Here is a 10,382-nt window from a genome sequence, read left to right on the forward strand (position 1 = left end):
ACTCCCTTACTGTTGAGTTACTCCCAAAAGTCCATCTTCAGCACTTTGAGGAGCACCTTCCAGGCAACTTGTAAACTAACTAATGAGTAAACTCATAAGCACATCAATGTTAGAACAAAACACTGGCAGAGATATTACAGAAGGAATCTTCAGATCATTTGGCACTGCAAAACAGCGAGGAAGAAATTGTTCATTAAACACTTCGGCTGAAGCAAGATGGTTCTGTATTTTAAACTGTTCCTTAAAACAGTGGAATGCATTCAATGTGACTTCATACAAACTGATGTCTCATTAATAGGTAAAGTAACATCTGGTTACAACTGCAGTTTTGAATCAAAGACATAACAGGATTTTTCTTACTTCTAGTTTTGAGGGAAGCTTGAAATACAGTCCAGCAATATTCATGATGGGAAAAACAATATTATTCAGTTTCTGCAAATCACTAACCAGTGGCAAGCACATTAAACATTATGAACTTGTCTTTCTGATACGCCTGTGATCACTCAGGCTGACATGCTGTTAGCCACTTTATGTTCAGCACAGGATAAATCTCTTTCACTTTACCTCTGTACATTCACATACTTTAGAATTAAAAAATACCATTTGCCAGTGTAGTTCTTCAGTATTTCTCTAAGGGGAGGCATTTCCTCTGCACAAGCTCTAGTCATGTATGCGGTATTTAGGACCTAATGTTTTCCAGCTATTCTTGGTAAGCGTTAAGAAAAACGATCAATACTGTATTATCTCAATTTAATCCAACTTAGTTTAGGAAAAAGTGATTTGCAGCAAAGCATTTCTAAGTTTGGAAAGAAAAAGAATTCTACCTTTTGACACCACAGGGGAAGAATAACCCTCTTCTACACAAGTTCTAGAGTGCCTAATTCCGTGTTCTTGACATACTTAGTAATAATTTAAATCTTCTATGTTTCTTCTTGATGTAGTATTCAATTCCATATTTTTGCATATATTATAACAGGATGCTGCAAGCAGCACTAGCACAGACAAGAAATTCTGCATCTGTCATCCTCTGTTGCTTTGTTTTATTGGATGCTGAACATAAATAGTGGTTGCTTATCAGTGGAATATTGCTTCCCGTATGTTGCCTTTTCCCCGGCAACCTAAGTTTCGGTCCGCTCCGGCCTGCAGTGGTCTCACAGCCTACAGGCCCAGCGCCCGACCCTACTGGTCCCACGCCCTGCCCGGTCCACTTGCCACCATGAAACGCACCAATATGATGAGTGGCAAATGGCTTTTATCCTAAGTAACACACCCTTATAGCTTTCTACATTACAATACTACCAATCACCTATGCTGCGGTTATCTCTACCCAATGGATGTGTGGCATGTCTTGTCTTCTCCATACTTGGCCTTACTTGTTCTCTCTTATCTTCAAGATAGTGTTACCGTGGTTTCCCAAGAGTCAAGGGACCCCTGAGGGGGTCCTGTTGCAACTTGGAGACTGCCACATCTTCAATCCAAGCTTTCGGTTAACTACACCCGTACCTCCAAATATTTGAGCTCCTACAGGTCAGGCCACTTGCAGATAATATCATAGGATATGTATGAAAGTCCTCACATTTACATAATGATTGTTATTTTCTTAAAACATAAAAGAGAATTCAACCAACAATTTGGATGATCTGGATTTTCTTTTTAGCTGTTCATCCGCTCAGCATGATCAGTAGATTTTAGTTTCTGTGATGTCTTGCCACCTTCTGTAATTTCAGGGTATGGCCTATCTTATTAATTTCATTTCCATAATATACGTTTGGTTCTTAGAAGTACCATCTGACAGTTTCCACACAATTTTTAATTAGTCAGTTCAATTTCTAGGATTATACAGTGATTTAGTTATGTTAGTGTTATGACATATTCACTGCTGAGACCACTGAAGGAGTATTCTCTTCCGATACCTGAAGTAAGCTTTTGCCTCCTAGCTGGCCCTCTCTTAGACACTCAGCTACATGGATACATACATCTGTAATTTTATTACAGATATAATCACTACCCAGAGTTAATGGTTAATTTGTTCCTTCTTTAACTAAGGCAATGCTGCTTCAATGGGAAATATGTCTTCAGTGAGAAGCTTGTAATTGGTTTACCTGGCAGCAGCCACAGGAGTTCATCTCATGAGCCCGCAAAGGGAAGGGTAACTACAGTTCCATAACTGATGATCTGGTTTCCCCAGGCAGAAATGGTGACTCCTTATTTGACCTGAGTGATAGTATGAATCTCTGTTCAAATTTCCTTTAGAGGGGTCCACATAAGAGACTGCCGATGTCTGTTCAATTAGGAAATGAGAACTTTCTGAAAGCCAGGACTGCGAACAGTAGAGGAAACAGGCAATTGGAAATTTGAATAAAATATTTGATCCTCCAAAAAAAGCAAAATAATGCCCACCTAAAAAAGGTTTTAAACTCCGTAGATGCTAGAAAGTCTTCTAGACCTGTTTCTGCAGATTATTTAAGTAGAACTATGGGACTTACGCTAGAATTTGAATGGTACAGCTAGACAACATTTCTGCTAAGGAAACATGTTTATTTCAATAAATATTCACTCACAGCTGTTGCTGTAACTCAAATATATCCAAGAGAGCTCAGAAATCTATTCATGCTAAAGATTCCTACTAGACATTTTGAAAACTTATTTCAACTTTATAAATAAGCTTTTAAATAAGTTACAACTTTATTGTAAGACCACTGATGTTTTGTGAAACATTGGAAACAAACACAAAAAGTGTAGTGAAGTAGTTTCCATTTTATTCCTGTCCTAGGATAACGCTGTGTGGGGGAACTAGTGCAAACAGTACATGTATTACACTCTCAAGCTTTCTTGAGACTACAGGGAAATTTAGTGGTTTTGTTCTGTATTCCAGAAAAATTACTGTAATTTTCAGCTTTCTCTACCTAAATGAATTACAGACATAAAGCAGATCTGAAATGGCTCTGTAAATCAACCCTGCAAAATCAGCTCAGCATTAAAAATATTGGCTATATCAAACTGCGAGTTTTCCATAAGACATTCTCTGTGTAAGGCAAAACTACAGACTTTTAAATACAAGGCAGTCTATGTAATTTTTTCAACACTGCTCAACTACTATCTGATAATTACCTTTAGCAATGCTAAGTCAATCTTGCTATGCAAAAATGATGATAAAACCCACCGTATTCTTGAGACTTTTTTTCCTTAATGAAAAGACCTGAAAGTTTCTTTTGTCTTAAGTCAGAGAGTTGAGTTCTATAAAATATATAAAATTTGGAGGGAGCTTTTTACTAGATTTTTATTCCATCTGAAAATTCTGAAAAAAAAATCCCACTCTGAAAACTTTCTCAAAATATATCCTAATAGAGAAAATAACTAAATCTTAGGCCAGAATTTCTAGAACTTCATTATAAGGATCCCAGCTGTTAGCAATTTAATCAATTTCTAGTAGGAAATCCAACACCATTTTGGGTTAAATAAAAAATAAAAAGACAAAATCTCATTTTGATAAGCCAAGTATATTCACTCTATTTTAAGTGAGAGACTAGAAATTTTATTTTCTTGCATTTTGTATATGACTTTTTTATTATTATTACCACCTTTATTTCTTTCAGGATTTCTTTCAGTTAGGGCTCAGGTTTCCCAAAAGTTGTCTTAAAATCTATGTATAGGTTAAATCATCAGGGTTAGATCGTGTCTCCAGGACACAGACTTGCTATGAAATAATCAGAGCTACCAGTGAATGGTTTCCTGGTTTTGAACTGCTACAATCACCGAGAAATAATGCTCTCCATGCAGGATAGGAAAACCATTAGCTGTATGCGCAAAATTTGTTGTGATTCCTTCAGCAAATACAATTCTTTACCTCAGCCTGCTGAAACTACTATGACCACAGACATGACAATATGTGCTTATATATGATGGTTGTTCTCCATCTTAGGGAACAATTTTAAATATAACTAATGTTTTCACATTGTATCCTTTGCATTTTAAGTAGGGTGAACATCTGCTTGATGGTCAATAGAAGCCTGCATACAGATTTTCTGGTTTTAATGGTCATACCTGGATTAATGTTTTGATAGAAGTCTACAACATTTTAAATGTAAAGACAGATTAGAAAATCTGCATTTAATTGTTCAGTGTACTCTTTCCAGACTCAATCCAAAACCCCTTGACTCTCTTTGGTACTTAACAACAGTACGGGCAATTAAGCAAAACTGAATGGTGCAGAGAAAATAGCTCACTGCACATTAAAACACAGCATAGGAATCAATGACAGTCAGATCTGTAATTCCAAGATGTTCACTGCTGGAACGTAACCAACTAGCAATTGATCCGATAACTGAATATTTCACCTTGGGTATGTCCCTCTAGCTGGGCACTGGAAAGACTGATTTCTGGGATAATACCTAAAAATGCTTCCTTTCTGCAAATTCTTTCCTTTGAACGAGCTGTACTTGAAATTATTTGAGTTCATTTCATTGTAGAATTACTTTCCAATCAGACTCCAATAAAGACACATCTATTGTTCAGAAAAAAAGAAAAACCCTTACCTTCATTAACATTGATGGAATGGACACTTTTCCAGCACTAAAGTGTTTTTTCATGATCCCTGCTTATAATACTAAAGCAAAAAGTCTAAAGCCTACTCATTTCTTTCACTATTACAATAATTATCTGCTACCTGAGGTAAGCTTGTAACCCTTTTTTTCCTCCTGTTAGGATGCTTCCTATAGCAGGAAAGAAATTTGCAGTGTATTAATTAGCATGCATATTACCAAATGATGATCCCTCACTTAAGTTACTGGACTATCTTATTGCTCACAGCTACACAACTACAAAACATTGCTGTCCTGAGACAGAGAAAGGTTTGTACTTGTCAGGTGTGGAAAAGATTACATGGGGAAATGGATGACGGAAAAGGCAGGGAGAAGTCAGAAGAGCTCTCAGATTTAACAGAGTAGCACTGGAAGTGCGCAGTCAGATACAAGGAAAGACAGTAAGTAAAAATGAAGGCAGAGACCCTGGGCTTGAAGGGCACTTTGAAAGTTGCAGAGAGTGACAAGGATCTTTCCCTTCCCTTTTCTGAAGCCTTTTCCTGTTCTGACATGTTCTTCTCCCTCCAAAGCACAAAGCACCTACTGTGCCCTTAAGGACACCTCATACCTCCCAGTCCATCCAAGACATGTAACCCACCCCTCTTTCCATGCCTCCAAAAGCCTCTTCTTAATTTCACACCAACATTCCTCCCACTCCTTCCCAGCAGCTTTCCCCTTAAAAAGAAAGGCAAAGATAAGACTCCTGTTCACATGGGCTAAGGATAGGACAGGGTCAAAAGTAGAACCTGAATGACTCTTGGGATCTCAGAGAATGAAGCTTCCAGCTGATTTTATGGCAGGCCTGAGGCAGATGTGAAGGTAGAAAAAAACATCTTTGGACTCAAACTACATACGTGGGCTGCCATTCCCTAACTCATCTTCACGTAAGATGACCATCTAAGCAGAGCAGATGAGTTGTTCAAATCACAGTAGTTCATTTTAGGCAGAAGCTAAACTAGCAGTTTGCAGCACCCTATAGACTTACACTGTAGATAAATGATGATATATCCTTGCTTGGGCAAGATGTACCTATACACGAGATGCTGTTTTCATTCTGAAATACTGTTAAATCTTCTCCTTTTATCTTGGTAGAGGCTGACTGTTGAAGAGCAGTAGAGCATAGAAATTTGATAGCAGCTATATTGCATTTCAGGCCTCGAAGGCAAGTGTGCATACAAGTGTTGCTATTATTAGAGTGAGCACGTTATCATAGGGAGTTCACGTAAGACAGACAATGACAGATGTCATACTTGCTTCATCAGGAAAAAATAAAAACATGAAAAACAATTAACGATCATACAAACAGACAATACTGCATGCTTATGATAAATGATTCATTATTTTTTATGGATGATTAAATGATTCACTATTATTTATGGGCTTGAGCCCATTCACTTACTGCTTTGATAGCCATCAAGCATCTCTACCTTGGATTTTCCTGGCTATTCCCTTTGATGGTTGATTTTGTGTCTGAGTTCAGAGCTGCAAAGAGTCAGGCTAGATCCAACCTCTGAGTCTGTTTTTGCCCTTTTTCTGTCAGCTGACTGACCCCAAAATCAAGTTAGAGATGCAGTTAACACACAAGTAGCAGAAGTGGCAAAGGCTGAGACCTGAGACAAAAGTCTACATGACAGCAGAAGCATTTCCTCAACATCACTACTAAGTCTCTTTCCTGCAGGTTTTATCACTGCACACTGTGCTTTTCTCTGCTGGCTGAAAGATGAAGCAACAAAATTCATTTCAGTAAGGACATTCCTGTATTTTACTAAACAGTCTTTCCAACCTCAGTTGATATCCTCTCTCACTTTCAAACACTCGACAGTACCAAATTTCTTTTCTAGCAATTCTGAACTGTTAAAGCACTTCCTAAAATGTGAAGAAAACATTAGATTCTATTTATGGTAATCTCAGATTTCTTTAGGTTTACCATTTAATTAGGATCAAGATTACTGCAAGAAGACAGTTAAAAGAGAAGTTGGAGAGGCTGGATTCAGGAGGGTGAGTGGGTTAAACTCTTTTTTCCCCCCTAATTCTCACTGACCTTGTTTCCTAGCTGTTCAGCTGTAAATCTCACTATCCCACTTCCAGCTCTTACAGTCTGCTCTCAAATGCTATTCTCAAGATTGTCCAAGCACAGTTTAAGGATTGACAGAGAAAGACCTCATAAAATGTGAAACAGGAGTCAATCTGACATGCAACTTGGGAGGCCCTACAAATTCTCACTATCCACACAGATTATAGTTCACTGGAAGGGAAAAAAAAAAAAGGCAGTGAGGAATAAGAAATCATTCTTTTTGTGTGGAAATGAAAAAGCTATAATTAACAATAATGTGTCTACAGTACTTTGAATATTTAAAACATGTGCTTTATGTATTTATGACACTCACTGATTAAAAAAATCCAGATTATGTGCAAAACATCAAATAGTGGGAATGTGGTTCGCAGTTGAATCTTAGAACTTGGGAGTCTAAGTCTGAATGTTTACAAATCATGGTCTGAGTCTTGATTTCATCTCATTAAATTCTTCTGCCAGGTATGAAGGAGAAAAATTAAGTAGGGAAATGTACCCCTATTTAATAACCATTGCAGAATATTTGCTGTTTCAATTAAGGAATTACGATTTCAGAATTAATGATTTATAGCGATGATGTTTCCGGTGTTTTTAGCAGTCTTATTTCAAATATATCTGTACCCAGGCTTCCATAATAACCTTCTAAACTTTAGCATCAGTTAGAACTATTGGTTCATTACCTGGTCTACTAATGCTCACAACTCATCTTGCTCACTAAGGTGATATAAATATTATCCATTACTCTATTTTAAGATTATAATACCTGCCAAAGAGCTACATCAAGTATAAATAGTAAATAGCCTTTCAAAGGTCTTAAATTGGGGCTTTTTTCAAGGGACTACCTTTCAGAAGAAAGAATCATATTTCTTTTTGCAGGTACTTCTGATATTATGGCTAAGGCAAAGATAATTCTGAGTCTTGTTATTTTTGTGAATTGTGACAAAGCCATTTACAAGAAAGAAATATGACAGAGCAATCATAATGATGTTACTCTTTGTTTTGAAATATCCCTGGAAAGGCAACCAAAAGTAGAATCATACTGTGCTCTGCATTATACAAATACAACATAGTAGATAGTTGAGCCTCCTGAAGGGATTACAGTCCCAGTAACTTACAAAGATTGGTGAGTAGATGATGCTGAACTCTATGATTTTCCTTCTGGATATATTAATACAAGATAACTGAATATTGCACCTGAATTATTTTATTTGAAGAAGTAATATCTCACATCACTAATGCAAATGAATGAATTTTTGGCCTAAATGTCAAGCCCCTGTCAACACCTATCAGGAAAATGTCATTTCTCATATAGAACAGCTACTAATCCTTACAGCTTCCATTCAGTGGTTAATATCTAGCAGCTGTGTTTAAAATAACAAAACACCATCACTTACATTTCATGCTTTTCATGTTTAGCAAATCAGAAGAAACCCATCATGAAGCAATAGCCCACTGCACACATTCCTATCCTAAAGGACAAAATCAAACCAAAAGGAACACTGCTACTCCTATGAACACACACCAGTGTCTGTAAAAAAGCTTTTAGTCCCCTTTCTTAGTATTGCAAGAAGCATTGTTAGTAGAATAAAGGTCGTGTATTCTTCAAAACGTACATAGAGAAAAGTCAGATTTGTTTCACACAGGGACTTTAATCAATGTCCTTTGTGTAAAGTTGTACTGTAGTGATTACTGTAGAGATTACAATCTAATTAGACTTCTTCAAGATCACAAATACTTTAAACTTTTTTTTTTGCCTGTTTCATATCTCATTGATTTCCACAAAAAGGATACAATGCAAGCACATGGGATTTTATGATCCCAGGGGAACATAGCCGCCAATATTAGTGGGCCCAGCATGAACAAATCCAGTGCTCAAGTGATTTCTGCTGCTTTTTATTCCTCACCACTGGACCTGTTTGTATTTGCTTAACTGTTGTACAAACCTGAAACATTTATCTCTCCCTCAGTTCCTCAGTCAGTTTCCATAATGACTTCATTACAAGCTTACTCTCCAAGGAGTCTTCAGTTGGTTTTCTTATCCTCCCGCTCCATTGTTCTTCCTACTCGCTGAACTGAATAGCAATCATACCAATTCAGTTACTATACAAACCTAGAGAAAACAATAAATTACAGACAGATTTGAAAAATACAATTTTCTACTGATTTAATTGATCTCTGTTAAATCTAACACTTTTCTGTAGATGTATTATCTTATACAGCCCAAGTTAAATGGCAGTTATCCCAAGTCTTTACTGAGGATTAGGGCTCTCTTCCCCTAACTGTGAGCTAATTTACTCGCTTCAGTTACCTACACATAGCTTAGTCACCACTTAAAGGTAATGGTTATAAACATTTCTAAGTTAATCTGTTGAAATAAGCATTTAGTGAAACAAGAAAACGTTGCCATTTGTGTTGTTTTTAAAATAGCCATGTGGGATGGTTCTAATTATGAAGGTAAGAAAGATCATATTTGAGGCAAATGGGTATTTTGTATTTCAAGTAATAAATCAACCCTATTTTATCCCATGGCCTGTCTGATGGGGAAAGAAGCAGAATATTTTATGGGAAAAGTCAGCATTTGAGTAAAGTTGGAGGACTAGCAGAGTGCCTCTGAGCATTTTGCCATCTCATAACAGTAAAAAAAATGATACGACTAATCATTGCTTGATTGGTCGAGTAACCAAGCAAGGACAAAAGCAGAGCTGAAGAGTAAGAGCAGGTATCAAGCGATATAAGATCTGCATCACTTCAAGCTTTCCTGAGAACCTAGTTGCAGTGTAAGGCATATATGAACGATAGATAGCTTTTGCCTGGCCTCCAAAGGCTTACAGATTCAGCAGAAAGTCTCTGCTTCCTACACGGATATTATTGAAGCTACTGCAATTATTGGTATACACAAACAGCAAACGGGTCATAGAGGACACCACAAATGTGCACATAAAGGAACATTAGCGACCTAACATTTGTCTCATAAGCCAGACAAGAACAAGCTGAAGGTTGGCCGACAAGTCTCAGTTTGAGCATATTTTAGATGATATTTGAAACTTTAGATCTGGTTCAAATTGTAAAATAAAATACATTTTGTCAAAAATACGTTTAAAGCTGACTTTTTTTTTCCACCAGAAAACTGTACTAAAATAAAGATCTTTAATATGTTTTTTCCAACTTGTTTACGACTTTTCAACAGATGAAATCATGTTATGTCACTGAAATTCAAATGCCTCAATCGAATTACACATACATTGTGATCATCCATCATTCGAATTTGTTAAAGGAAATCAAGATTACGTTTTAGTATTTTGTCACCTAACGTCATTCAAAATAACTTCTGGTCATCCAAATCTTTAATGTGATAGAGCATGCTTCAAGATTCATTGAAATCAGTGGATCTGTTCCAAACCACCTTAAGGAGGTTTCCACCAGATCTCACGTACTACAACAAAATTATTAGATGCATTTGTTGCTCAAACCTAAAAAGCACTATGTTTTTTCTACTCGAAGCTAACAGAAGAACTCACTCGCTGCCACGGACAACTCAAAGGATAATCTAATTTCATTGGTTCCTCGACTGAATTTCTCTTTTTGTTCTTCATGTCACAGAGTCACAGAATTGTAGGGGTTGGAAGGGACCTCCAGAGTCCAACTGCCACATATGTCGTACACCTTGCAAGTACAGCCCTTGTAAACAAATACAAATTCCTTGACTTGTTTCTATTATATTTATAAAACCG

Source organism: Cyrtonyx montezumae, unplaced genomic scaffold (genome assembly GCF_038088225.1).
Source record: "Cyrtonyx montezumae isolate F1298 unplaced genomic scaffold, pur_monq_1.0 scaffold_2, whole genome shotgun sequence".
NCBI lineage: Eukaryota > Metazoa > Chordata > Aves > Galliformes > Odontophoridae > Cyrtonyx > Cyrtonyx montezumae.